The sequence below is a fragment of the Dipodomys spectabilis genome, unplaced genomic scaffold (genome assembly GCF_019054845.1).
Source record: "Dipodomys spectabilis isolate Male_0828 unplaced genomic scaffold, ASM1905484v1 ptg000289l, whole genome shotgun sequence".
In the NCBI taxonomy this organism is placed as follows: domain Eukaryota; kingdom Metazoa; phylum Chordata; class Mammalia; order Rodentia; family Heteromyidae; genus Dipodomys; species Dipodomys spectabilis.
In genome coordinates, this window is record NW_024870966.1 from 9,183,829 (window position 1) to 9,191,039 (window position 7,211).

At 44.5% G+C, this 7,211-nt stretch overlaps 1 non-coding gene across 1 annotated transcript; it reads right to left on the reverse strand.

The window, feature by feature from the left end:
- Positions 1-2,817: 2,817 nt before the first annotated feature.
- LOC122126889 lies at positions 2,818-2,919 on the reverse strand. Its single transcript, XR_006151025.1, has one exon. It is a non-coding gene; the product is annotated as a U6 spliceosomal RNA (small nuclear RNA).
- Between the last annotated feature and the right edge of the window lie 4,292 nt (positions 2,920-7,211).

Genomic DNA, 7,211 nt, shown 5'->3' on the forward strand with positions numbered 1-7,211 from the left:
TACCCCCTCCATTGTTTTCCCCCTACCATCCCCTCCCTCCCTCCCTTCCCCGAGGTTCTTTTTTTTTTCTTTTTGATTGTGATTAATTGATTACATAATTTCAAAGTCACAAGTTCATTCTAACTTTCCTGGAGCAAATTGTCTATCACACTCTGTAATATATAACAGTGTTCACACGTTAGATACCATATTTGTGATCAGCAGCATGGGGATATTTAGTAGTGGTTCAACCAGATGAGCGGGCGTTCTTTGTTTCTTAAGTCCTGTTAGTTTTGTCGTGTCACCTAACCTTTTGGATTTAGCATCCACTTATCAGGGAGACCATGTACCGTTTGTCTCTTCGTTCTTGGCTTACCTCGCTCAACATGATTCCTTCTAGCTCCATCCATTTCCCTGCAAATGCCATTATTTTGTCATTTCTAATGGCTGCATAATATTCCATTGTGTATAGATAACACAATTTTTGGATCCATTCATCTGTGGTGGGGCATCTGGGTTGCTTCCATATCCTAGCTATTGTGAACAGTGCTGCAATAAACATGGAGGTGCACCTGTCCTTGTATATTGGTTCCTGTTGTTCAGGGTAGATGCCTAGAAGTGGTATGACTGGGTCATAAGGGAGGTCAATCTTTAGCTTTCTAAGGCCCCTCCAGACTGCTTTCCAAAGTGGTTGTATAAGTGTACATTCCCACCAGCAGTGTAATAGGGTTCCTCTTTCTCCACATCCCCTCCAGCATTTGTCGTTGGCTGATTTGTGGATGTGGGACATTCTGACTGGGGTAAGGTGGTATCTCAGGGTTCTGTGCTAGCCAGGGACTGGAGCTGGTGTGTGGGTGAATTATGTTTTGTTTCTGGAGACCTGTTTCAGGCCTCAGGTGTAATGGGTCTTAACTATAAACATTTCCTGTACACCAGAAAAACGAGCAGCTCTTGCTGGCCGAGTGGCATTCCCGCGTGAATCGGGCCGGTTTGCGGCGACGTGGCCTCATCTCAACCTTCCGCATCTTTGCTGCTCTCACGTTGCATCCGTCTTGAGGCAGCAGTGCTACAATTTCTGATGTAATCATGGACTTTTGCTTCTGCTTGGATATCTGTTGATCCTTGCTTCATGGATGGAGGGCTCTCTTGTTAGGTTTGCAAACATTTAAGGTGGTCTTATCTTCTTCATGAACTGACCACTTCATCATTGTAAAGAAGCCTCTTAACCCTTGCAATTTGTTTTGTTTTTGCTTTCAAACCGGCTTGATCTGACATTAATGAACCCACTTGTCTTTTGCTTCTGTATAGAATGACCTCTTTCTCTATCATTTTCGTTAAACTGTCTATATTTCTAGCCAGCATGTAATTGAGCCTTGGCTTTAGACATCCCTGATGATCTCTGCTTTTCAGTTGCGTTGTTTTGCCCATTTATATTTAATGAGATTATCGACAGGTTTGGTTTAGAATCTACTCTTCTTGGTGTTTGTCTTGTAATTATTCCATTTGCGTTTTCTTTTGTTCCTACTGCTTGTTTCTCTGCCTTCTTTGAGTTCATTGTGTAATTTTATGATTCTATTTTCTCTCTTATTATCTTATTATTGATATCTTTTTATTTTGTTGTTTTAGTGGCTGCTCTAGAGTATGTTGTACACATCTTTAATTTTCACAGTCAATTTCCAAGTGATATTATCTGACTACAAGTATAATGTAGAAATTTCATATTACTGGCTTTATGTTTCACTGTGAGCCTTTGGCCTATCCTTCCAAACACTCCTTTCTTCTATATATATTAGAACCCAAACTGTGCATTGTCACTATTTTTGTTTGGAGCATGGAAAGCTCTTCTGAGTAAAGAAAAAATTAATATTTGTTTACAAATAAGTTGTTCGAAAACATGTACCAAAACCTCGCTAAAGTAAATACATACCAAAAAGTAAAAAAGTAGAATCTATGTAAGAAATGTCACTTGTTTTAGAAAAAAGAATACAAGAATATACAAATAAATGTGAAGAAACTGCAATATGAATGAAGCCAAAGAAAAATGCCCCCTAAATGACCAAAAGTTTATTTTTTTTGTATTCCCTGTTTTTTTTTTTTTTTATGTGAAAGTACTGTACAGCGGGGTTACAATTACATGGGCAAGATAATGAGTACATTTCTTATCAAGCATTGTAGCCTCCTCCTCTGTTTCTCCTTCCCATCCCTTCCCATCCTCCCCCCACCCCCCACCCAATCCAAAAGTTTATTTTTGATGGCATCAGCCACAATTATTTAAAAGTTGCATAAAAGTTAAGCCAAATAGAATATTACAAACATATTTCATTTCATCCACAAATCTAAACAAAAGTAGGAACAACTCATTAGCAGGGTTAATTTTTCGTATGTGCCAGTTCTGGGGCTTGAACTCAGGGCCTGGGTGATGTCTTTGAGCTTCTTTTGCTCAAGGTAAATACCACTTGAGCCATCGTGCCATTTCCAGCTTTTGAGTAGTTTATTGGAGTTGAGAGTTTCCATCCCAGGCTGGCTTTGAACCGCAATTCTCAGATCTCAGCCTCCTGAGTAGCTAGGATCACAGGCATGAACTCCTGGCACCTGGTATAGCTGGGTTACCCATTAAATGAAAACACGATTGCTTTAACAAAATGTACAGGACTGTGCCACCTAAATCAACTGGGTTTCTTTTTATGAGATTGTTCAGGAGACAGGGTCTTCCTGCTCTCCAACTTACCACTCAAGCAGTCTTCCTCTTCCCTCAGCTTCTGGGACTACAGGCACACATGACCGTGCTAACCTTAAAGATGCTTTTCCAGAGTGAAAATTTGAAAAACCTATTCCAGTGAAGATAATGAACACTTCACGAATTTGTGTCATCCCTGTGCAGGGCCCATGCCAACCTTTCTCTGTATTGTTCCAATTTTAGTATGTGTGCTGCCCAAGCACGCACCAGTCACCTCTGTGTTTAGGGGATCTAAATAGTAACAATTCTCTCTCCATTTCCCCTTGTGGTTAGCCTTTCCTGTGTGGATCTGCCTTTCCATCTGCTCTTATTTCCTTTTGCTTCAAGGGCTTCCTTTAACATTTCTTACACTGCAGTTTTACTGGTTGATAATAGTCTTCACTTTTGCATGCCTCAAGAATTATGTTGCTTTCGTATTCTGACACTCTTTGTGCTGAGTAAGAGGTTTTACATTGACAGTGATTTTTCCCCCCCAGTAGTCTGGAGACTCAACCTTGTCTTTCAACTTGCATGGCATCTAATGAGATATCTACTTTATCTTCACAGTTTTTCTTCTAGAAGTAATTTGACCCTTTTTCCTCTGGCTGCTTTTACAATTTTCTTTATCACTGACTTTGATTATAATATGCTTTTGTGTAGTTTTCTTCATGTTTGTTGTGCTGGAGATTTGTTGAACTTTTTGTTTTGTTTGTTTTGTTTTTTTTAAAATCTGAGACCAGGACTTGAACTTGGTATCTGGCACTTTCACTCATAGACTGGGGTTTTTATCACTTGAGTCATAGGGCTCAAGGGCTGGTTATTTCATTTTTCTTTTCTTTGCTTTCTTTCTTTCTTTCTTTCTTTTTTTTGGTCGGTCGTGGGGCTTGAACTCTGGGCCTGGGCGCTGTCCCTGCGCTCTTCAGCTCACGGTGAACACTCTACCACTTGAACTACAATGCCACTTCCAGTTTTTTTGGTGGTTTATTGGAGATAGGGGTCTCATGGTCTTTCCTGCCCAGGCTGGCTTTGAACTGCGATCCTCAGATCTCAGCCTCCTCAGTAGCTAGAATTATAGGCGTGAGCCACTGGCACCGTTTTGGTTTATGTGCAGTTTAGGTTTGTATTACATTTAGAGAAGGCTGGTCATGCTAGCCCCTCCCTCTTCTCAGTCTCAGGAATTCTGTTGCCTGTGTATCTGGCCGCATGGACCTGTCCATCACACATGAATGCTGTGTTCCCTCTCTCAGTGTGCTTATTGTTACGGAATACTTATTGCTAAAACTTTTAGTTCGTTAATTTTTTTCCTGTAATATTTCATTTGCCCTTAGTTCCACCCATTCTTTGTGTTTTAATCCCAGATCATATAGTTTCCATGTTCAGAAGTTCACTTTGGGTCTTTTTAAAAGAAATACGTCCAGGCTCGCCCTCACATGCATGATAATCTGCCCTCTAGATCACAGGGCGGGTCAGCGAAGGCGGCTTGGCTTTCCTGCTGACTCGAGTGTGTTGGCAGTGGACAGTGCTGACTCCTCTCCTTTGCTCCTCGTTATGGGGTTTGTCTTTACTATGTGCTGTGCTGCCATGCCTCAGTCCCGCTTGCTCCTGTAGAGATCCTCCAGCTTTGCTCTTTGCCATGGTCGTGTTTCTTGGGCAGTTTCATCTTTTCAGGTTTTCCTTTCATGCATGAGAACAATTTTAAATCAAGGGTAAATTTGCCCCACGTGTCGACACAAAGCTTTGTTCTCTGTGGGGCAGTTCCCCGCTCTGGCTGGTGGAATGGGCTTCCCGTGCTTCCCAGCCCTGTGGGAGCGTCAGGTTTGGTAGAGGAAGGCAGCTCTCTTCCGGGTCTTCGCGGCATCTCAGCGTCTCACAGGCTGCACAGCCTCTGCGGGCCGTGGATTTCTCACTGAGCCCGGTTTCCTCCTCTCTGGGACTCTGACCTGTGAACTCTAAGCTTTTTGGTTTTGGGGGACTCTCAACTCTATGTCCTTCATTCTGAGGACTGGTGGTTTCCACCTTTAGGGTATTTCAGTGAAACACTTACTTTTAAAGCCACTTGTGAGGCCTTTTTTGCGCAGTTTTCCGTCGGTGAGCACAGTGACTGGCCCTCCTCCGGTGTCTTGCTCCATGTCTGGCCAGCAGCGTGAGCCGCTCCTCCTCCCTGGGCCACTGGGAGACTTCCGCCCACTGTGACAGACAGGACCCGTGCCCAGCCCGGCGCCGCCCCTCCGAGGCTCCGCTCAGCTCCTCCGACACTGACAGTGCTCTCCTCTGACACACATCTATGGCGTCTTCCATATGAGTAAGGTGCTTGCATCTACAGTGACGGTTGGGCCAGCTCCAACGACGGGAGCGGCCATCGCTCCTTCCACCAGGCTGTTTTCACCAGGGCAGCCTCGGTGGCCACTTCGGTGGCCGGTGCTATTCCTTCATCAGACACTGAGCTGACCAATCTTATTTACATATCTGATTATAGAATGATAGTAAACATGACACTGCTTTGCTTTGATATTGGCTTTTGGAAGACAAATGTGGGCAAAGGTATGTTAATGTTTTATAAGAGAAAAAGTCTAAACTCGGGAATGAGGTTTCCAGTGTTTGTGGACATTTGCTTCCTATGTTATATCTTAAATGAGACCTCAGCATGCGAGACTCGGAGGGACCCAGTGTACATTTGAAATCCAGGTGAGTTTGATTACCTGGAGATTTTAATATCATTGAGAAGACCCAGATTTGGCAGATTTCAGGCCAAACTATCGTCTAAATTGATTCTGATTCATTAAATCACACTTTAGAGAACATTTATTTTAACCAATAACACTTATGGTGCTGAGGTTTATGAAGTAACAAATGGCATGAGCTATTGACTTAGTTCTGACATAAAGATGAGCTATTGATATTTGATTAAGCTAACAGCTGTTGTGTAAGTGCATTGCCTTAATGCAAAGAACACTGTTATTATACAGTAGGACAAAACCGTCACTGAAAAACACCACAATTTAGAAAATAAAGGTTACTTGAGAGCATGAAATTATTTCAAGTTAATTTTGCACTCTGCTCTTGAAGCTGATTAGTATAAAATGTAATTTTTCCTAAACAGCTTAAACCAGGAATGTACCACAGCAACCTGTAATTAGCACTGATTGATGCTGAGCCTTCTCTGTCAAAGAAAATCTTAGCATGCCACGATAGCTACCAAGGTGACCCCTAGCAGGGCCTGGGACCTGGGAGGTGCTGTTCTCCTTCTGAGGTTGACTTGGGCCGTAGGGACATTGACAGCCATGGGCACTCTTCCCAGGCAGAGTGTGTGTGTGTGTGTGTGTGTGTGTGTGTGTGTGTGTGTGTGTGTGCGCGCGCGCATGTGTGTGAGTGTGCGTTGAAGGGGGGGCTCTCTGCTCTCCTGGAAGGGGCCAGGCTTCTGTCACATGGATGAGGAACCTCCTGACTCTGTGGGTGGTGTCCACCAGAAGGTGGTGTCCATCCTTTAGAACGCAGGCTAGGTGCACAGTGCAGATGTCTAGATACAGCGTGTGGCTAGGGAGTGCACTTGTGACCCAGTCACTTAGCACACTGTGGGTCAACTGGAGAAAGCAAGAGGGGGAGGGAGGGAGAGAGGAAAAGGGAGGGAGAGAGACAGTGGATTGAGAATGATCTCGTGTCACGTGATGGTGGAAGTGGCGAGGTGGGGGCTCAGGAGAGGGAATGGGGCGCGTTGTGGTGGAAGTGCCCGGGCAGGCGGGCAGCAGAACTTCCTGTTCCTCCGTCTTTTTATTCTGTCAGATCTTCAGCTAATTGGATGAGGCTTGTCTGTTTAACCCTGCAGACCGACTGAAGTATCAATCATCCAGAAAGACCCCACAGGCACTGCCCAGACTCCGGGTGCCTGTGGGATGGTCACGTTGACGGCGGGCGTAGTGCTTTCTGTGAGCTGGTTGACCTTCTCTTTGCCTTCCAAGACACGTTCTTTTATTGGGGAATAGTATAGCTTGAGGAGACCTCTGTGATTTCATCTAATCAATGCCAAGAGTGGAAACATTTGGGGTAAGATGTCATAGTGTACTGTGGGGTGTGACTCCGAGTTTTAAGGTTCACGAGGTATAAATATGTTAAGTGTAATATACTTTGCCAGAAAACCACGCAGACATCCAGGTACAAAGAACAAAGACAAGACCCCTTCCCACAAGGGGGAAGTGAGAAGATGTGCTGGCTATTGTCTGAGGTGACCTATATAACCCAGGAGGTTTAGGAGGCGCTACCTGGTGTGAAGGGTTGATGGCTGCTGCCCAAGAGTAGATAAGGGGTCTTGCAGCTCCCTGGTCTGACGGTCACTCTAAGGGGCTCTTGCAGCCTTCTATGGTGGTAGCTGCCCCAGAGCAGTGCCATCCCAAGGAAAAGGGGTTGGAGGCTGATTATTTACTGCTGTTACTTCATGGGCCTCGTATTGTGTAGGAAGGGAGCGTGCCAATCTGTGGAGGGGGGAACAGCGTGCTAAGCCATGGGAAGGGAAATCATTGGG